Raw genomic sequence first — 23,330 nt, forward strand, 5'->3', positions numbered from 1 at the left:
GAAAACTTCCAGATGTACAAGCTGGGTTCAGAAAAGGCAGAAGAACCAAAGATAGAATTGCCAACATCCATTGGATCATAGAAAAAGCAAGGGAGTCCCAGAAAAACATCTACTTGTGGTTCATGGGCTATGCAAAAGCCTTTGACTGTGTGAATCATGAAAAACTCTGGAAAATTATTAAAGACATGGGAATACCAGACCACCTTACCTGCCTCCTGAGAAACCTGTATGCAGGTCAAGAAGCAACAGTTAGAAACAGACATGAAACAACAGACTGGTTCCAAATTGGGAAAGGAGTATGACAAGACTGTATATTGTCACCCTGCTTATTTATCTTATGCAGAGTTTATCTTATATGCAGAGTATATCATTTATCTTATTTATCTTATATGCAGAGTATATCATGTGAAATGCTGGGTTGGATGAGTTACAAGCTGGAATCAACATTGCCAGTAGAAATATCAGCATTCTCTGATAAGCAGATGATAGCCGTCTAATGGCAGAAAGCGAAGACGAACTACAGAGCCTCTTGATGAGGATGAAAGAGGAGAGTGAAAAAGCTGGCTTAAAATTCAATATTCAAAAGATGAAGATCATGGCATCCAGTCCCATCACTTCATGGCAAACAGAAGGGGAAGAAGTGGAAGCAGTGACAGATTTTAGTTTCTTGGGTTCCAAAATCACTGTGGATGGTGGTTGCAGCTACAAAATTAAAAGACTTTTCTTCCCCTTGGAAGAAGAACTATGACAAACCTAGACAGTGTATTAAAAAGCAGAGACATCACTTTGCTGACAAAAGTCTGTGTAGTCAAAGCTATAGTTTTTTTCAGTGGTCATGTATGGATGTGAGACTTGAGCCATAACGAAGGCTAAGCACCAATGAATTGACACTTTTGGACTGTGGTATTGGAGAAGACTCTTGAGAGTCCCTTGGACAGCAAGGAGATCCAACCAGTCCATTCTAAAGGAAATTTGTTCTGAATATTCATTGGAAGGACTGATTCTGAAGCTGAAACTCCAATACTTTGACCACCTGATGCAAAGAACTGACTCATTTGAAAAGACCCTGATGCCAGGAAAGATTGAAGGCAGGAGGAGAAGGGGACGACAGAGGATGAGATGATTGGATGGCATCACCGACTCAATGGACATGAGTTTGAGCAAACTCTGGGAGATGGTAAAGGACCAGAGATCAAATTGCCAACATCTGTTGGATCATCAAAAAAGCAAAAGAGTTCCAGAAAAACATCTACCTCTGCTTTATTGACTATACCAAAGCCTTTGACTGTGTGAATCACAACAAACTTAGGAAAATACTTAAAGAGATGGGAATACCAGACCATCTTGAGAAACCTGTATGCAGGTCAACAAGAAACAGAACCAGACGTGGAACAACAGACTGGTTCCAAATTGGGAAAGGAGTACGTCAAAGCTCTGTAGTGTCACCTGTTTATTTAACTTATATGCAGGGTATACCATGTGAAATGCTGGACTGGATGAAGCACAAGCTGGAACCAAGATTGCCAGGAGAAATATCAATAACCTCAGATATGCACATGACATCACCCTTATGGCAGAAAGTGAAGAAAAACTAAAGAGCTTCTTGATGAAAGTAAAAGAGGAGAGTGAAAAGGTTGGCTTAAAACTCAACATTCAGAAAACTAAGATCATGGCATCTGGTCCCATCACTTCATGGCAAATGGATGGGGAAACAATGGAAACAGTGGCAGACTTTATTTTTGGGGGCTCCAAAGTCACTGCAGATGGTGACTGCAGCCATGAAATTAAAAGATGCTTGCTCCTTGGAAGAAAATTTATGACTAACCTAGACAGCATATTAAAAAGCAAAGACATTACTTTGCCAACAAAGGTTCGTCTAATCAAAGCTGTGGTTTTTCCAGTAGTCATGCATGGATGTGAGAGCTGGACTCCAAAGAAAGTTGAGCACCGAAGAATTGATGCTTTTGGTATTTAAGGAGACTCTTGAGAGTCCCTTGGACAGCAAGGAGATCCAACCAGTCCATCCTAAAGGAAATCAGCCCTGAATATTCATTGGAAGGACTGATGCTGAAGCTGAAACTCCAATACTTTGACCACCTGATGCAAAGAACTGACTCATTTGAAAAGACCCTGATGCTGGGAAAGATTGAAGGTGGGAGGAGAAGGGGACGACAGAGGATAAGAAGGTTGGGTGGCATCACCGACTCAATGGACATGAGTCTGAGTAAACTTTGGGAGTTGGTGATGGACAGGGAGGTTTGGCATGCTGCAGTCCATGGGCTGGCAAAGAGTCAGATGACTGAGCGACTGAACTGAACTGAACTGGTAAAGGACAGGGAAGCCTGGTGTGCTACAGTCCATGGGGTCGCAAAGAGTCAGACAGGATTTAGCGACTGAACAACAAGAAGTCCTGGGGGGTCTCTGTGGCTTGGAGGATCACAGGAGACAACCTATATCTGTCTACTTCCTTATCACTCTCCAGCCCCACCTTATCTGTTCCACAGAGGTTTTGAATGCATCAGTTTGCTATACATTGCTTTTCTGAGCAACTTTAGAAGTTTGTGGATATGTTAAGGAGATGAGGAATCCGCTGTGTATTGTCTTCCTCACCTGTTTCATAGCCTCTGGTATTTTCCCAATTAAAACACCTGGTGCCATATGTAAAATAGATGACCAGTGCAAGTTTGATGAATGAAGCAGGTTACTTAAAGCTGGTGATCTGGGGCAATCCAGAGGGATGGGGTGGGGAGGGAGGTGGGAGGGGGGTTCAGGATGGTGGGACACACTTAAATCCATGGCTAATTCATGTCGATGTATGGCAAAATCATCACAATATTGTAAAGTAATTAGCCTCTGATTTAAATTAATTAATTAAAAAAAAAAACCCAGTGCCTTCTTATCCCAATCAAAGAGAGCATTGCACTCGACTGTAATCACTTCCCTCAATCCCACTCTTCTCCCTAGAGGAAGGGAGGCAGGAATCACTACTGCCTTGTTGATCAGCTCTCTACCCCCAAACTTTGCAAGGTGCATGGTCTATACTAAGAGTTCAGTACTGTTTGTAAACTGAATGCACAGATAAGTGAGTGAAAAGTTCTTCTGCTTTTTAGGGCAACCAACCATCTTGGGACCTGGGACTTTCAGTGCTCACCCCAAGACAGCCCCAGGCAAGTCGAGACTGTTAAATGGCTTACCCTCCTCTCCCTTCATTTCCACACCGCCAGATCTGGCTTGCAGACCTGCCTATCCCTGAAGGTCGCAGGCCTGCCGCATCTGTATATTCAGCTACTTGCCTTACCCATCAGCTGGAGGGAGGGGGAGGCCTTCTAGGATGACTGCCCTTTGTGCCCGTTTCTGCCCAATGACAAAAAAACCCCAGCCCTACTACTGGGTTAATGTCTTTATGAGAGATGATAGTGGCTTATTTCCCAGATTCAGAGAATGGAAAGGTGTCAGAATGATCCAGAAGGATGCCCTAATTTAAGTTGCGTCCCTGAGTCTGCCCAAAGGTGGGCAGGGTGCCAGATACACAGTCATCCAGATGAGAAACGGCTCCTCTCCCTTCCTCGCTGCCTTCAAACCCTCCCCCCAAGGCCAACCCTCCCATCTGTTTGCTAAGCTGTCTCATTATAACTGGCTGCAGACCCTGCTCACCTCCCCTTCCTGCATCTCAGGGTTACAGGAGGCAAGGAAAATGAAGCAGCATCCTCACCCCACAATTCTGTGGGGGATTGGATGAGAGAACATGAAGCTGGCATGATTCTTAGGAGAACGATAACCCAAGACTGTCTTTGAATTCAGGACACAGAACAGTTGCTCATGTAATGGTGAGTGGATTCTGCTACCAGTCTGGAACAAGTTCACCAGTGTGCATATCACTTTTGGTTATTTCTAGGATGCCCTTGTAGAGACTATCCAGAAAAATAAGCTGAAGCTGAAGGCTTAAACCAGAAATAATCCAAATGTCCATCAATAATATATAAACTGTGCTGCCATATTCACATAACAGAATATTACAGAGCAATAGCAGAGAGTGAATTACTGATACACAACAACATGGATGAATTTCACAGTAAGTGAAAGAAAACAGATGCAAAAGCACACATGGCCTGAAAAATGAAGGAGATGACCATCCTAAAAAGCTGTTAGAAGTCAGGATGGTGTTACCTTGACGGCAGGAGAAGGGGGTTATATTGACTGGGAATTGAGTTTTCATATGGATGGAAATGTCCTATGTCTTGGTTTGGATGGTGGCTCTGGAAAAGTACACACTGGCAAACATCTATTAAGTTGTACCTTTAAGATGAACTCACTTGATGTACTTTTTATATGTCAACTTAAGAAGTAAAAGAAAACGAAACAACAAAAATACAAAAGCAACAGAGGAGCTCTCGGTTTTTAGCCTGATCCAGCAAGCCCTGTCATTGAACCCCAGGAAGCTTTCTCACCCGCCCCTCTCTAAGTACATTATTCTACCTACCTGCTTTGGTTGTCAAATTAAATTAGCTGAAACTGAGTGGCGTGGTTGTTCAATCTCATTTGTTAAATGTACACTCTACAAAGGCAGTGCTGTCAATCTCAATGAAATTAGGGTTTGTCAAACGAAGAATCTGATTTTTTTCTTTTTTTTTTTTTTAAATAAAAGACACCTTTCTGCATTTAGGACTCACTCTCAAATATCTTTCCAGCAGCTGTATCTCTCAGCCTATTAGTCAAGGGCAGGCACCCAGCCAGCTGTTTGCTGCATTCGACTTCCTTGTACATGATCATTTCAAAGGTTGTGTATATGTTAATTTACTACCTGGTTGTTATTTAAGAGGATTTTATTACATCATTTTATGTTGATTTATTCTTTCTCCTCCTCGAGGAAATTCTGGGATTCTAAAGCAACAAATGGCAGGCTAGCTCTGGGTGAGTATGAGACTTCAAAGAAATTACTATTGTCACTTTCAAATTAAACCTGAGCACACACGAGCAATATGTTATAGCTGGACACAGTTATGATGGCCACTGTCTACTAGGAGAAAGAAGTGGTTTAAACAAAAAATGTTCCCATTAAAAATTTAAAAGGAGAGACAGCAAGCAAGAGAGACACCCACAGCACACCCTAGTTCAATAATTATTTTCACCCTACAAATGCCCAGATGGTGAATCTGACAAATGTCTAGGTCTTAATAATTTGATTCACTTTACTTTTTTCCTGAGGGCAACCTAAAGGCTTAATTATTTTATCATAAGGCTATGCAGTGTCATTTTCTATGGGTTCTGCCTGGCCAGCAATATCCTAAAGCTAGAAAGATATGGGAACAGAATAAACTACCAGGAGAAGGAAGCTCTCGAGAAGTCCAGGTAAAAGAAGGGAGATGGCCAAGCCCTGGGGGCTTCTAGGAGAGGATGGAGAGGCAATGAGACCGGACTCTGTGCAGGCTGTGGTGGTGGCTCAGGGAGGGGAGAACTGATGGGAAAGGGAACCAGCAGCGAGCTCCCCAAAGAGGTGAGATAAGGCGCGGATAAAAAGCACTTCTGCTGCTGCTGCTAAGTTGCTTCAGTCGTGTCTGACTCTGTACAACCCCACAGACGTCAACCCACCAGGCTCCCCCGTCCCTGGGATTCTCCAGGCAAGAACACTGGAGTGGGTTGCCATTTCCTTCTCCAGTGCATGAAAGTGAAAAGTGAAAGTGAAGTCGCTCAGTTGTGTCGGACTCTTCGCAACCCCATGGACCGCAGCCTACCAGGCTTCTCTGTCCATGGGATTTTCCAGGCAAGAGTACTGGAGTGGAGTGCCACTGCCTTCTGTGAAAAAGCACTTCTCTGCCTCTAAATTGACAGCTCAGGGTCAGTTTACTTCTCAGCAGCACCTGCAATCTGCAGGGCCGCACCCACACTTGCACCTGTTGGAGAAAAGAATGACTCCAACACAGAAGCATCAGTGATTGCCATCATTCTGCTCAAATGTCACATCCAGGCACCCTTACACTGCCATTCAGAAGTCTATTAGCAGCATCCCAAAGTCAGGAACTTCCTGACCTACTTTTTACCAGACAGGCAAGGCTTCTAACTCCACAAGCAGTGAAACAGCAGAATGTTTAGAAGATGTGTGTGGTGGTATGTTGGATCAACGCAGGCCAACACAGCCCTGGGGAAAGATGAATAGAATGGGGTAGCTTCAACAGCTTGTCTGCTTCTAACCATGCCTGGAAGAACAAAGCCAAAGGGAGTCCTTTAGAACCCAGAACACACCCGTCCCTCTACCATCCCGATCTCTGTAGGTTGAAGTGATCTGTGCCCTCTGCACAGATGGACTAAGGTATGTACCTGCAGCCTCGTGTCCTGCCCTCCCTTGGTGCTCTCGCCGACAATCACCCCAGCCTTACTGAGAGGACTGCGTGTTTATTCTTTCAGAACCACAAACTCAAACTCAAATCCTCGAATGCTCTAATTATAGCTCTCTGCCCCCAACCCCACCATCCTCCCCTGTTCCTTTCTTCAGTTATGTGGGGAAATACCTGTCCAGGAAAACATTAGAAAGAAACTGCTGCTTTGTGCATTATGATTTTTCTTCGCAAAACAATTCATCTTAGAATTCTTTGAAGATGTTCACACCTACATTACAGCCACATTTTGGAAAAACAAAAGGAAAAATTCATTCAGGAGTCGTATGCCTCCAACAAATCAAAACTATTTAATTTTGTATTATTTTTTTAAGAAAATGACCTGTCATAGCAGGGATGTCATTTTTGCTATTTGTTTCCCACTCTGTATTTTATGATAAGCCATCTTCCTTGGGGCAACAGAGTGGCTTGGAATGTCCTTAAATAGCAATGCCCATCCCCCATCCTACTCCATTCACCTCCATATTCCCCACATCTCCCGTGGGGGTCTTAAATGATTTCATTTAAGCACAATGTTCCACAGTGTCACATCCATCGTGCACACTGTGGGGAGAAAGGCTGATGGAGAGCAATGGAAAGAAGGTTGTCTGTCTTCATTGGAGCTTGAAAATGAACTACTATTTATCCCTGTTCCCCCTGGGTCAGCCACTGATCTCAAACTTCTCCACAACAAAGGCAGCTGGCACTGGCTTGGTGGGGTGGGTGGTCAAAAGACACCATAGAATTTGGAAAATTCCCAGACAGAATGAGTGTATGTGCCAGAGAGCGTTTGGGGTTTGGGGAGAAGCATGACTTCACCTGGGATCTCCCAGGTAATCCCAGTGTGGGGATGGGCAAGTAGCTGGCCCCAGGTGCTCTGATGAGCAGGTCCTGCCATGGACCACGGGGCTCAGTCTGTCCGGGAGTAAACCTCAGCGCCATCCCTGCTGAGATGGGGAAGCCATAGGATCTGCCTCCAAATTCCACTGCCCCACTGGTTGGAGGCTGCCCGTGGGGAACATACACTCCAGCACCTCTTGCTTGCTCTGCATCTGGGCCAAGCATGCTCCCAGGGCCCCTGGAAACCTGCCACAGAAAGCCCTGGGGGCAGGGGGTGGCATGGACAGGCAGGTAGAAGGAGACCAGGGACATAGAGGTCACCCGAGGGCTTGTGCTGGAGAACGCGGCCACAGGCTAGGTGCTGCAGACACCAGAACGGCAGAAAGGGCCCCTGGCGGGTGGTGGTGGTGACACAGGCGTGCTTGTTCCTTTTTTCACTCCCGGAAGACCCTCCCTATGTCCCGGGGTCCAACAGCAGGCTGGTTTCTGCCTGGGCCCCAGCTCCCTCACGTTAGGTTGGGCATCGTTTGGAAGTTGTCTGGACCCAGCCTTACGGGGCTCCTGGTGGGAAAATCTGGAAGGTTCTGTGGAAGCCCACAGAAACTGCAGCAGCCATTGGCCCTTTCAAAGACCCAGTGACCCTAAGGAGTAACCGTCACACTGGGAAACCCGGAAACAGTGCCCTCCTCAGAGGTGGTGGCTGTTCCGCACTCTGCGCACAGACAGCCTGCCACCCCAAGACAGCTGTTCTCTCCTCCCAAAAGCAGAGGCTGGTCAGAGGCAAGGCCGGCAAGTCGACTGCTTCCTTCCTCGGGGAAACCTGCTGGCGTAAGTTGGGGGTTTCACTGTTGTTGTTTGATTTCTGCAAGCTCTATCTTTGTCAAATGCTCTTGCAGGCAACATTACGACAGCTCTACATATGGCCACCAAAAGACACGTTCAAGAATGTTCGTAGCAGCTTTATTTGCAATAGCCCCAAACTGGAAACCACCCAGATGTCCGTCAGCAGTAGAATGAATAAACAAGCTGTGATACATCCATACAAGGAGGTACTACCAGGCAATAAGAAGATGCGAGTGCTGAGACGTGTGGGCGACGCGGCCGGGTCTCAGAAGCACCGTGTGAAGTGGAAGCGGTCAAGCCCCAAACACCACACACCGCGTGGCTCCACGGACGGGAGACTCCAGAACGGGTAAAATGAATCTATGGAGACAGAAGACAGAACCGTGGTTTCTGTTTGGGGATATATAAATATATATATATATATGTGTGTGTGTGTGTGTGTGTGTATAAAATTTTAAAATATTTATTTGGTGGCACTGGGATTTAGTTGCGGCATGTGGGATCTAGTTCCCTGACCAGGGATCGAACCAGGCCCCCCTGCATTGGGCGTGGAATCTTAGCCATGGGATCACCAGGGAAATCCCTCTTTGGGGATACTGATGGGGAAAGGGCACAAAGGGGCTTTATGAGGCGCTGGGAATGGATTCTGCTGTGATCTGACAGATGGCTACACACGTACACATCTGTCAGATTCATGTAGTCCATGCACTTTACTGTATGTGTTGTATGTACCTTAGTGAAAAGGTAAAACAGAACAGCTAAGTTAGCAGACTAAAACAAGGCTGGCTCTGGAGAACACTGCCTCCCTTTCTCAGTCAGGTAATGCGATAGCCAACAGAAACTTAAGTGCTTCCCTAGAGCTTGGCCTCCTAAGGGATAGAAGGGTCGAGAGGGTTGTCCTGGGTGAAGCTGGCATTTCTGACACAGGAAAACAGGGGAGACAGGAGGAAAAACTCAAAAGCAAGCAGCCTGGAGTCTTATGATAGGCCACATGAATATGTCAGGGGACTTAATTGACACCCCCTCCAACACATCCAGAGCACTGTACACATCACCTATCCACACCACACCACACACATCCCACTCACATACACAACACACTGCACAGACTCCCCCACTTCAACACATAGCAGATGCTCATACCACACGGGACTATACACACACACACATACACACTTCAGCTCTGAGTGCTCCAGAGCTGTCTGGGTAATCATCTTTCTCTTCCCGCTGCCAACCAAGGCCACTGTCATCATCATTATCATCATCACCATCGTTCCGGGAACATCCCTCACGGACAGGACGTCTCTGCGCACACAGCTGTGCCCACAGACAAAGACATCTGCCTGGAGCTGCCTGCTCACCCTGAAAACTGTCCAGGCCCATCAGGTTTATGTCCGGTCCTGAGGAATGCGTCCTGCCATCTTCAGCTCCAGCCCTGCCAGCAACCTTGTGGCGACATCTACATACCCCATCCCTCCCTTTCACTCTGGCCTACTGACCACTGGCCCCTCCCGCAAAAGGAAGTCTTGCTTCACTCCTTGGAGTGCAGGACAAGGTCCTCCCTGGGGTCTGGACCATCCTTGGCCTTTCGGACTAGGCTGATGTCACTGCCAGAAGGTGGCCGAGAAAGCAGCCAGCATGCAGCAGTGGCACCGCCTCTGGTCCAGATGCCAGTGCCTCTTCACTGTCCATCTCTGCAACAGCCTGAGAGGCTAGAAACTCTTCCACTGTTCTTTTGTTACCTTCACTTGAAGCACTAAACCCGTCAAGTTCATTTTCATACCTGTCGACCATCTGGACCTTCTATAGCAATAGGTCTCCACACATGTGAAGCAATGAGACATGCCCACACGTCTCCCCTCTCGGGATTCTACCCTAGAGATACACACAAGCCTGTTGATCACAGCTCCTCTGTATTATAAAGACAGACAACCTAAATGATAACCAAGAGGGAACTGGTTAACTAGCGTAGATTGTAATACTCTGTATTAGGTCACTGTTTGGTGGCCTCCTGCTGGTCTGATCCACTACAGCTTTCTGAATTCTAGCAAAACCATTACACCTGAGAAGTATATTCAGCAAATCGATGAGATGCCCTGAAAACTGCAATGCCTGCAGTCGGCACTGGTTAACAGAAAGGGCCCAATTCTTCTCTAAAACACCCAACCACACGTCGTACAACCAATACTTCAAAAGTTGAATAAATTGAGCTACGAAGTTTTGCCTCATCCACCATCTTCACCTGACCTCTCGGCAGCCAACTGCCGCTTCTTCAAGCATCTCAACAATTTTTTGCAGGGAAAATGTTTCCACATCCAGCAGGAGGCAAAAAATTGCTTTTAAAGAGCTAATCGAATCCTGAAGCACAGATTTTCATGTTACAGGAATAAACAAACTTATCTGTCATTGGTAAAAATGTGTTGATTGTAATGGTTCCTATTTTGATTAATAAAGATGTGCCTGAGCCTAGTTAAAGTGATTTAAAAATCACAGTCCGAAATCGCGATTACTTTTTCACCAACCTAATATCACCAGTCATTGCAAATGATGACACAAATTGGTATGTCCTGACACGGAAATAATGTCTAAGGAAATTATTTAAGGGGAAAATAAGTGTAAAAGTCATGAGGCGGGAGAGAATCTATAGATTTTCTATACACAAAGTGAACTAATTTTTGTTGAATATGTGTATATGTTAAGAACTTAAAGAATAAAACCAATCATGTACTAGTTTTCTCTGGTAAGATTACAGAGGGTTGTTCCTTTCTTTGTTTTAGATGTCTGTACTGTTTTCATTTTTAAAATATATGTTACTTTTTCCAATCTGAAATACAAGATGAGAGACTAAAACCTTTTCTCTAAGGTCACATCATTGACTCCCCACCCAATCTTTTTAGTCTTGGGTTATAGGTCCTCAGAAATAGCTGGGCCTTGAAGCCAGGCAGACTGGAATTAAATAGTGAGTCCAGCATTTTCTCCAGCAGTGGGTTCCTGGGAGTGTGGCTTCACCTTGCTGAGCCTGCTTTTCTTCCATCATCAAGCCTCATCGAGAGCCTACTCAATGCGACCCTCCGTGCTAGCCCTAATGACCATCATGGTGGACAAAATCCTCACCTGCTTCCCACAGGGAGTTGTACTTATGGCTGTAAAATGAGGGTTTAACTTTGCAGGGCTGATGAAAGGATTAGTATCAACATAAACAATTCCTGGCAAACAAAAGGTCCTTGAAAACTCTTGGCTATTCTTCCTTTTTAAAAAAATATCCAAAGAGTATGACTTAATTAAGGTAGGATAAGCTGCACTTATCCTTCACACTTGCAATGGCTCACTAATGAAAGCTTATTTCTTGTTTATGTAACAGTCTAGGGTGGGGGCTCCAGACCAGGCACTTGCATTTTATGAAATGATCCTCCCCAGGCAGAGGAGGCTCTGCCACCTTGCTTCCAAGGTTCCCGTGGGACTTTGCTACATCCCAGAACTGCCCATTCACTGTGGATAACAAAAGAGTATGGAGGAAAACCTGGAAAGCTTTTAAGACTGAACTAGAGGTGCACACATCATTTTCACTCACATCTTATTGGTCAGAACTTAGTCACATGGCCACACAATAAACCTCAAGGGAGGCTGGGTAATGTAGTCTAGTTGGGTACCTGAGATGATGAACAAAACAAATTTGGGGGCCTAACCAGCAAGTGCTGTCACAGTGAATTAGATGAGGAAACACATCTCAGAGATTCTGTGTGTGTGTGTGTGTGTGTGTGTGTGTGTGTGTGTGTGTGTGTGTGTGTGTGTGTGTGTGTTTATTTGTGTTCAGTCTGCAAAATTCCAATGCTCAGGAAGCCTTTGTTCTGGAAAGTTTTGAAGCTCTTTGCTGAACATTTAGTTTCCTGGAAGAACTCTAAGAGGACATCTTTTTAAACCTCTCTTTTTTTTATTATCAAGGTTGTTCTGCCATCATCTGAGATATTACTAAAAAACAACAACATCAACTCCCAACTCTGACTTTCACGAGATTTGAGATGCTGTCAAAAATAAATGCCAACTCATCAGATTCTGTGTGAAAAAGGTGCCAACACACACATAAGTCAAAGCTGCAGACATGAGCACTACTGTGCACACAGTATCATTCCTCCTCTCCTAAAGAACCTTATATACCAGCCAGCGAGTCCATGAATTTAATCATGGAAACTAAAAGGAACTAGAATTTTGTTTTTCTTAAGCTGGCTCTCTGCAGAACCAATAAGTGTTGCATCTGTCTGCCAGAAGCTTACATTATAGATTCAGAGGGCTAGAAACTTAATTCTCTAGTCTGGTTTACTTTTGCCATCCAGAAGATTATAGAAAGCCCACAGGTATGGTTGAGATATGACAAGATGTGTACAACATGATACTATTCGTTTATTTATTCACTTAATAAATACATTCTGAGTGACTCCTCAGTTACAGCACTGTGAGACCTAGGTTGAGGATACCAAGATGGAAGGCCCGCCCATTCACCGTCTCATGGGGGTCAGCTAGGTAGACACACAAGAACAATTCACCAAGGGGAAGCATGTGTGATGGCAGGGGAAACAGTCATTAGAAGGCCCACTTGATTCTTTGCCACTGACAATTTACTCGGCACAGAAGCACAAAGTAACTCATTTGAAAGTCTCCTATGCTCATGAGATGAAACGACTGGAAATGCAAGGAGAAAGGCAGTGTTCTAGGGTGCCATGGGCTCTTTATTTACACTGTCATTGGAAAATGAAGTGGCAACAATATTAGGAGCTACAGATTTTGGATCCTGTGTACCAAATATCATAGATATCTGTCGTTCATGTTGTCAGGGACGTATCATCACTGCCCATTTTATAGACAGCATCTCGGAGCCCACAGAGATTAAGACTCATGCCTCATTATGCAGTCATCTGTGGACCTGGGAATTTGGTCTGTTTGACTCCAAAGACCAGGCACTTTTCACCGCCACCTCTCACTGCCTCCCCAGGTAGAAGATCTGGGAAAGCAGACACAACAGAGAGCCAAAGGAGCCTTGGCTTAAATGGACTGCTTGGGAGAGGCAGCAAAGGAAGGGGGAAAGAGGTCAGCCTCAGGAGTCAGTGCTCACCTCCTGCAAGTAATGTGAGGATAAGCTCTAAGCATTCATTCACTGATTTGATTCAATAAATCTATTAAACAACAGCTGGCAAGGTGCTGAGTGCTATTCTAGGTGCTGGGTATACAGCAATGAACAAGTGGGGTGGGAAGGGACAGTGGAAGGTGGGCGGGGGTAAATAGGCCAACATTCTTTGTCACACATGCGAGGTAATAAAATAGATAACATCTCATTCTTGATGCTGATAATGAGAGAAATGTAAGTTAATGAAGTTTCAGGGGTAATAATCCATTTAAGCACAGGAAGACTGAATTGTAGACTATATCTTTCAAATGCCTGAAGAAGATAAAGGACATATGTATGGGAGAATAAGACCCTTTAGGACAAGAACCCAAAACAACATTTATTCTTTTCTTGTTACCTTTCTGCATTTGTAAATTGTCTAAAATAAGCATTATTACTTTTATAATCATAAAGAAACAAATTAACTAAAATGTTAGAGAAAAATAAACTTCCAAAGAACCAGATTCTTCCTTTCCTAGCATTCAAGTGGTAACTGACAAGTCAGCCAAACAAGGCTAAGCTTCACTGCTATAGTCATGCAGAATGATATCTTATTTCAACATACTGCCTGATTATTTCAGAATTCACTCACAGGGGTAGCCACAGGAGGAAATACATGCTCAGCACTGAGATATTATGGACTAAGTCCTGAAGCTTAATTTTTCATTAGGGCATTGTGCCATTTTTCTATTAAGACAGATTCATCTTTTTTTTTTTTTTTTTTTTTTTGAGGAATGCTGATGTGTAAAAGCTCATTTTCTTCCTTAGCACACTGGCCTATAGATTTTTATTTTTAATTGATTTCCATATGCTGCTAAGACTGGCAGAGAAACTGGGCTGGTGAGCTGTGTTGCCACAGTGTTCCTGGTGCTGGAAAGGGAACTGCGGCTCTATGAGAACAATGCTTTGGAAAATCTGTAAAACCCAGTTAAACACACCTAAGGTTTGTATGAAAGAGCAGGCATTACTCACCGCGCCTTTGACAGTGAGAACGGAGAGTGAAAAGCCATCCAGCCCTTCAGCAATGAATGTGCCTGGATGAATCGTCCAGGTCTAATTTAGAAGCCAAGGAAGAATTGCCTAATAATGTCTCAATATGGTGGAATCAATGCATTATCTTCCATGTTTTTTGAATAAAAGAAGATTCCTACCACCCCCTCCCCCACCAATATCAAATCTAGAAATGGAAATATCCTCTCTCAAACTAACAGGGTCTGCGGGGGACTTAGGATCTTAACATAAGATTCTGTTTCCTGCTAGAAATATTGTTTCAGAAAAAGTAGAAGCAATGATAGAAGGACCACAGGAAACATCTGTGTATACAAATAGGCCAGCTCACTAGGAATAAAAATGCATTATGCATCACGACGGTCTAAATATTTTTATTAACACAGTTTGTTAACCAAGAACTGAGGAATAAGGTTCCCTAAGAGTCCCCCATCAAATGCCTTCTTCCATATTTCATTTTATTCTTAGGAGAGAAGTAACTCTGAAATCTTATCTTAGATTTTAGCAATGAGTTTTCTATTAAAAGTTATTTCTTTTCCATCTCAGGCTGAGCAAAGCTCTGGGTCAAGGGGGTTAGGGAATTTGTTTCATAAAACTGACAGCTTGGCGAGCATTCAATCACTCGGCACTATACAACCCAGGAGAACAAATAAGTCCTTTTCTGATGCCGCTCCAGACACATTACGATGTATGTTCCATAGCTTTATTCCCGCATTCATACTGTTTGCTTCCCGCAGCAACAAGGGGGCAGAAAGCACATCGAAACCTACCAGGAAGCAAAATCAATCAATCATACTCTCATTTGGAAGTTGGAAAAAAATTGAGTGCATCGGGTAAGCTGTTTTGAGTGGTGCCTGGCCTTCCTTTCCAGAAGGCCAGTACGTTCGGGGAACTTTCAGCCATTTTGTGGTCCTGTCCCCAGTGCTTCCGGACACGTGTCTCTGCAGGATCTGCCAGAGGCTTTAATGAGGCAGATAAGGCCAGCTCGGTGGCTGCCTTTGCTAGAGGTGGCGCCAAGGGCAGGCTACTGGCTCATGGCCTGGGCATCGTTCTGGGCAGCAGAGACCAGCCTGCCCCAAACCCTGCACCAGCAGGGACCCAGCTCGGAACTTCCTGTTTAACAGGCCTAACTAGGATCTGCCAGAGAAAGGAAACTGTTACAAAACTTCTTCCCTGCTCCTTAAAAAAAAAATTACAAGGGCTTTTTTTTTTTTTTTTTTTTGGTAGTCACACACAAAGTCAGATTGAAAAAGCCCTGTGGGAGACAAAACTCATCTGTGCTGTGGGAAGATAGTGGTCACTATTGGTGAGGGGTGGTGAAAAGGGCACGGAGGCTTTGATGGACTGGTGTGAGCCCTATCTCTACCAGGGCTCAGATGCTGGTGACGTGGGTGTGCTGTTGGTGAAAATACTTCAAGCAGTACACTTATTAATACAGGTACTTTCCTGTGTGTATGTTAAGAGTTTGGACAAAACTTTGAAAATAAAAATCCGTGATGGATAATGTTTAGGACTTCTCCCATCCACAAAGCTGACTTTGAAAGTCATACATTACCAATAAAAAATAAACCCCACCCCCTCACTGCTTAAAAATTCTGATCTATTTAAAGTGTATGTGAAATAGTAAACCTTTTTAACATGCTGATACTATTTAAGTTTTTACCCACCAAGTCCTTTATGCTTGGAAAAGAATATACTGTAGGTAATTTTGCTACAACTCCTCATAAAGTGATCCAGAAGGGCACAGGGAAATGACAAAGCTCATTTTCACTCTCCGACTCATTTTAAAACAGGGTATGGTTGGATGCTCCTTTCCAAAGACCCAAGTCCCGTTTATGGCCCTTCTCACTCCTACGCTATCTGAGCCTGTGGCCTGAGGAATCTCTTACTTTTTTCACACCTTCCTCTATTCTTCTATTTCCCTGCACAGAATTTCTCCTTATTCCTGCTGCTGCTGTCCACCTCACAAATGGACTCTTATGTTTACCTTTCCCTGGTGTCAGGGGTTCCCTTGAATGGGGGTCACCTCACTCCATTTCTCTCTGCATGGAAGGGAGTGAAAGGCTCCCACCAGGCCAGACCTTCAGAGGAAAAATCTGTTTCATTAGTTTCCTCTTTCAAGAGCTCCTCTGTCCTGTCATTTGCAACATGTAGTCTGCTTATTTACTGAGGTTTATTTTGGAAGAGAAAATAGTTGGGATGGGGGTAGAGAAGGGAAGCCTTTGAAAACAAAAAAAAAATTGTCATTTGGTTTTAAAAGAGTTATGAATAATGGAGGGTTATGCTCTCTTTGCAAATAAAGATCTGAATGTTCTATTGCTACAAATGATTCTGCCTTTTACTGTTCTTAAAAAATAAAAAGGCTTTTCTAACCATGATTGGGCTTCCCAGGTAGCTCAGATGGTAAAGAATCTGCCTGCAATGCAGGAGACCTGTGTTCAATCCCTGGGTTGGGAAGATCCCCTGGAGAAGGGAATGGCAACCCACTCCAGTATTTTTGCCTGGAGAATTCCATGGACAGAGGAGCCTAGTGGGCTATAGCCCATGGGGTTGAAAAGGGTCGGACACGACTGAGTGACTCACACACACACATACACACACACACACAAACCATGATTGGATATAGGAACACATTATGTAAAGAAACTGTTCAGCTCACCCAGGGCCCAGTTTAAATATTCCCACATCTGGTTAAAGACTTGCATGTCCAGGAGGCCAGCAGGACCAAAGAATTTGTTCACTCACCTAATATTCACCGGAAATGTCCGGCTGAATCCCCGGATGGGCAGGATTATAAGGAGCACAAGGCATATGGTAGTTTCAGCAAAGTAGAATGGACCTCTCAGGCTCCCATTTAAGAGAAGCATTTCATGCAGACCCAGAGAAGCTATCTGAAAGGGCTCGGGTTATGTTCTTTCCTTTGCTATTGCCAAGCTCCCTTTCTGCTCGGTGGTGGGGTACCCATACCGGTTCTCCAGGCTGAACTGAGTCTCCACTGCTTTGACCCTGATCAGGCCAGGTGTCCAGATTGCAACTCCTCCCCTGGCAGGTGGGGTGACCGACTTGCCCAGTTTGCCCAGGACTGTGGGGTTTTAAAGCTGAAAGTCCCATGTCCCCGGAACCCCCTGAATCCCTGGCCAACCAGAACAGTTGGTCACCTTGGTGGCAGGCCACCAGCCAAACTCCTCTCTACCAGCAGGATCACCCATGGCCGCCAGCACTTACAAATTCTGACCTATTTAAAGCATATGAATTTGGAAAGTGTATTTAAAGCTGCTGACTGAAGGTGCTCTTGGCTGTTCACTACGTCTGTCAGGTTTCCCCTCTCCCCCACATTTTCTGGTTGGTTCACTGTTTTCATCATATTCCCTTCAGAGCTGGGTGCTCAGATGATTACTGAGGGCCAGCGCCAAAGTTTTCTGACCACTTGTCTAGATCTGGGCTGCTCCACCCCTGGCTGCAAAGGCAGGGTGGGGCCCAGGTACTTAAACTGTCCCCTTTTCCTGAGTTCCCTGGCTCATTAAGGGGCCTAAATGACAGAAACTAGGGTGCTGTCACAATTTAGTCTGTCTACCAACCATTAGCAGGTCCCACAGAGTCAGTCTCCTAAACAGTTCTAGAATCCAGCCACGTGCCTCCCCATTCACAGGCACCATGCTGCTTCCACTCAAGGTCAAGGTCATTGGTCTCCCTGGATTACTGCAACGGAGCCTTTCTGGTCTACCTTCCCTTCTGCCCTGTTCTCCATTAGGGAGAAAAACAAAACATGTGAAGTAAATAATGTCACTGGCTTGTGTAAAACTGCTTAGGGATAAAGTCCAAGTGCTTTGCCAAGGCTTACAAGACCCATGATGATCTGGATACTGCCAACCTTTTCTGCTCATCATTTATAACCTGCCCTTCTGCCTCAGTTTCCACATGAAAACTGTAAAGAAAAATAGCTGTTTCTAAATACTATGGTGCAGTTTACCTGCGAGCATGTACATGAAATTCCTGACCAGGTGCTTCAGCTCCATCATGGATTTGGAGAACCTGGTATCTTCACCCCACCCACATAAGTGAACAAAGGAATGGGGAACTTGGCAATGGCCATCACAGAGAGAAAGGGAAAGCAACAGATCTGCAGGAAGGGAAGAAGCATCCCATACAGAGGGGTGATGAAGAGCCTTGTGTTCCAAATATCTGAGATGGGGCTGAGAGTGGGTCCAACGAACCAGAGGAAAGTAGGATGTGGTGCAGTGATTAAAAACAAGAGGGACAAGGCTGGGGCTTCACCGGTGTGCTCACATTTGCTGAGCTCACGCAGGGGGAGACGGCACACAGCCGAGTGGGAAGATGGAAGTACTCGAGGCACAAGAATTTGACATTTCATCACCGATTAATGGGGACAGACCCCTGTAAATAACAGAAATGAGGCTTTGAGTTCATGCCTTTCAAGACTTGCTCTTGGAAACATACAAACGGGGAAATTTGCGCAGTTGTAACTTTTAAAAATTAAACATATTATCAACATCTAAGTACTGCAGAGTATGCTGCCAGGAGCCACGAAGGGTTTGGGTTGTTCTAGATGGTGATTAAAATGAACTTTAGGAAGTGCTGCCTGGCTCAAGAGAATGAATGCTGGTTTAAGACCAAACCACAAAAAAAAAAAAAAAAAAAAAGACGTATGATTCCTGCTCTCAAAAACAAAACAAAACAAAACAAAGAGGGGGAGACAAGAAAAGAAAAAAAGCGTAGGTTCTGTGGGAGAAAACACAGATATGTGCACACTTAGGGAAAAAAAATGACTCCACATTGCTCTTTTGTTTTACAAACATTCATAAGAAAAACAGCCTAGCAGCTACTTCTTCACATGTGTGTTTATTTTTAATAAGAACAACATTCTCAGCACTGATGAAAGCTAGATCCAGAGTCAAGGTGGCCGGCGCGACAGCACCCTTCCCAAGGACTTCTGGGCCCTCCTGGCCACACCCACCCCGGCACCTCCAATCCTGCCCCAGGCCATTTGGTCTTTGCCCTCTGAAAGGGACAGAGACCTTAATTAGGGTAAGAATACAAGGATAGGGAGACTAGCCTTCCTGATCTGTCTGCCTCACCTGCTTCACTTTTTTTTTTCCTTTTCTAGTTAAGTTTCCTGCCACCCTTAATTGCAGAGAATAGCAGCGTGGACAATAAATGGGCCTCTCCTTCCTGGCTTGCCCGATGTGGTCAGGCAAATTCTTAGAGATTATGCCTCTTCCTTCACCCTGCCTGGCTTTCCAGCCCCTCCTAAGGAGCCCCAAGTGAAAATGAATGCATTCCAGAGCAATTGCCAAGGGAGTGACCCAAGCTAAGTGGTCCAAGTCAAGTCAGGAGTGAGGGAGGGCCAGGTCCCCAGGACAGGAGCAGGAAGGGGGCTTCTCCCAGCCGAGGTGAGCCAGCAGCCGCTGCTCCCTGCATGCCAGGAGGTAACAGCTAAACCCCAGGCCACACCACTGTAAGATGTAGGAATTAGTCTTTAAGCCTGGATAGACAATGTTCAACCAAAGATCCTAGCACCAGCAGCCCCACAGCACCTGGGAACTTGCCAGAAATGCAAATTCTTGGGCCCCACTCCAGGCCTGCCAGTCGGGTCCCAGAAATTTGTATTTTAACCAGCCCTCCAGATGATTCCCTGGTAGCTCAGCTGGTAAAGAATCCACCTGCAATGCAGGAGACCCCAGTTCAATCCCTGGGTCAGGAAGATCCCCTGAAGAAGGGATAGGCTACCCACACCAGTATTCTTGCCTGGAGAATCACACGGATAGAGCAGCCTGGCAGGCTACAGTCCATGGAGTCACAAAGAGTCAGACACTATTGAGCGACTTTCACTTCAGCAGATGATTCTAATACCTGCTAAAACTTGAGAACCACTGGTCTACAGGCCTCTGAGAAACAGGGGAGCTGTGCTGGGCAGAGAGGGAAGAAGAGAGACGCAGAGCGGCTGGGCTTTCCAAGAAAGGTGTGCGTCAGGCCGCATGCCACAGCGAAGTCGGTCCAGAGTGGCACTCTCCAATATGGCACCCACTAGCCACAAGTGGCAATTTACATTTAAAATAGACAAATACTGCATTGACATTTCATCACCGATGAATGGGGGCAGACCCCTGTAAATGACAGAAATCGGGTTTTGAGTTCATGCCTTTCAAGACTTGCTCTTGGAAATATATAAACGGGGAAATTTGCACAGCAGATTTATATTAACAGAGTAGCATGGTGGTTACCAGAGGTTGTGGGGGGAAAGGGGAGACTGAAAGAGAAAGAAAAATGAAAGTAGAAAGGTGGTTGCCAGGGGTTAGGGGAAGGAGGGTAAACAGGGAGTTAGTGTTTAAGGAGGACACAGATTCAATTTGCAAGATGAAAAGGGTTCTCTGGAGATGGATGGTAGTAATGGCTGCACAACAATATGGATACACTGAATACCACTGAGCTGTACACTTAAAAAATGGTTAAGAAAAAATTAAAAAGTCAGGCCTCAGCCACACACCAGTCACATTTCTAGTGCTCAACAGCAACTTAAGGCTGGCTAGTGGCTACCATATTGGATAGTGAAGGACATTTCCATCATCACAGAAAATTCTTTTGAACCACACTGGGGAGGAATCCCAGTTCTACCTCCTATGAGCTGTGTGACTCTGTTTAAGTTACTAACCCTCTCTGAGCCTCTAATTCCCCCTTTATGATATAAACCTCAAAATAACCACTTACATCATATGACTCTTATGGAGCTGGAACAAAAATAATGGATGTAAATCACCTGATACAACTGTCCAGGCTATAGCAGGAGCTTGACAAATAATAGATAATACTGTCCTACTATGATTTTATAAAAAGCCACTGGAAACATTTCTAATAGAATAGACAGTTTGCACTGGCTAATGTCCTTCACTATGTCTTAACTGCAAATTTCAAAGTTTGTATACGTTGCTCTGTTTTCAGTAGGACAAGCCAGCAGTCCCTTCCTGAAGCAACATCCATCTGCCAGCAGGTCAAAAAAGGGGCATTCTAATCCAGAAGCAGTACTGTAGGAGAGACTCATAGTAAGGCTATAATTCTTAGAAGCTTGAGAGCCTCATTTTGTGTGGAGTTTTTTTCCTTTTTTTTTTTTTTTTTTAAAAACCACTAATGTCACAATCCATGGGAAGGTCCATTACATTAGACTCAGGCTTCGGTGCTCTTCATCTAAAGAAAGATGCCCAAAAGATCTCATAATCTTCTTGCAAACCTCCCCCCATAAAAAAAGCAAATAAAATACAGCTGAGAGAGACATCATCAAAAAGTCTACAAATAATAAATGCTAGAGAGGATGTAGGAAAAAGAGAACCTTCTTATACTGTTGGTGGAAATGTAAACTGGTATAGCCACTATGGAAAACAGTATGGAGGTTCCTTAAAAAACAAAAATAGAGTTGATCCACCAATCCCATCCTGGGCATGTATATAGAAAACACAAAAACTCTAATTCAAAAAGATACATGCACCCCAATATTCATAGCAGCACTATTTTACAGTAGCAAAGACATAGAGGCAACCTGTCCACTGACAGATGAATGGATGAAGATGATGATGTATGATATGTGTGTGTGTGTGTGTAGGGCTTTCTGAGAGGTGCTAGTGGCAAAGAATCAGCTTGCCAGTGTAGGAGATGCAAGATGCAAGAGATGGTTTTGATCCTTGGGTCAGGAAGATCCCCTGAAGTAGAGCATGGCAACTCACTCCAGTATTCTTGCCTGGATAATCCCATGGACAGAAGAGCCCAGTGCGTTATAGCCCCGGGGTCGCAAAGGGTCGGACACTACTGAAGCAACTTAGCATGCACACACGCATATATATATAATGGAATATTATTTAGCCATAAAAAGGGATACAATAATGTCATTTGTAGTAACATGGATAGGCCCAGAGATTATCATACTAAGTGAAGTAAGTCAGAGAAAAACAGGTATCATATGATATCACTTATATGTGGAATCTAAAAAATAAACTGATACAAAGGAACTTATATACATAACAGAAATACAGACAGGAAACAAACTCATGGTTACCTAGGGACAAGGGAAGGAAGGATAAATTAGGAGTTTGAGATTAGCAGATACTACTGTATATAAAATAGATAAATAATGAGGCCCTACTGTATAGCATAGGGAACTATATTCAATATCTTGTAATAATCTATCTTATATCTTATAATAATCTATAAAGGAAAAGAATCTAAAAAAATTTATATATATATATATATATATATATATATATATATATATATATATATATATGGCTTCTCTGGTGGCTCAGATGGTAAAGAATCTGCCTGCAATGCAGGAGACCCGGGTTTGATCCCTGGGTCAGAAAGATCCCCTAGAGAAGGGAATGGCAACCCACTCCAGTATTCTTGCCTGGGAAATCCCATGGACAGAGCAGCCTGGCGGGCTACAATCCATGGGGTTGCAAAAGAGTCAAAGAATCAGACACGACTGAGTGACTGAGCATGCAATACACACACACACACACACACACACACACACACACACCTATATATGAAAGTCAAAGTCGCTCAGTCGTGTCCAACCCTTTGCAACCCCACGGACTATACAGTCCATGGAATTCTCCAGGCCAGGATATCTTCCCAACCCAGAGATCGAAGCCAGGTCTCTAACATTACAGGCAGATTCTTTACCAGCTGAGCTACCAGGGAAGTCCTACATATATATGTGTTTTGCCGCACACCCGAAACTAACACAACCTTGTAAATCAAGCATACTTCAATCAAAACACACAGGGTGAGAGCAAGGATACAACCTGGAGGCATCCTCTCTACTGAAGAGCAGTCCTGAGAGAGAGAGTGGCCTGGGAAAATGAAAAAAGGGCTTCATGTGGGGTTTTAGTCTAATTGGGAAATAGGGAGTCATTGAATATTCTTGAGCTACAGTGATGAAATTAGAGGGCTGCTTTAGCAAGAGGAGGAGCAGCTGGGGGAGCAACTCTGGAGCAGTAAGGGGACTGAGGATGCTGCCTGGTGAGCCATGCTGAGGAAAGGAGGACAGTGGGTTGAGCCTGTGTGAACTGGTGGTCCAGTGGTTAGGACTACATGCTTCC

At 44.6% G+C, this 23,330-nt stretch overlaps 1 protein-coding gene across 2 annotated transcripts in view; it reads right to left on the reverse strand.

Annotated features, from left to right (window-relative positions):
• Window positions 1-23,330, reverse strand: part of RAI2 (retinoic acid induced 2) — a 69,732-nt gene that overhangs the window by 36,167 nt on the left and 10,235 nt on the right. The window lies entirely within an intron of this gene.

Source organism: Muntiacus reevesi, chromosome X (genome assembly GCF_963930625.1).
Source record: "Muntiacus reevesi chromosome X, mMunRee1.1, whole genome shotgun sequence".
Taxonomy (NCBI): Eukaryota; Metazoa; Chordata; class Mammalia; order Artiodactyla; family Cervidae; genus Muntiacus; species Muntiacus reevesi.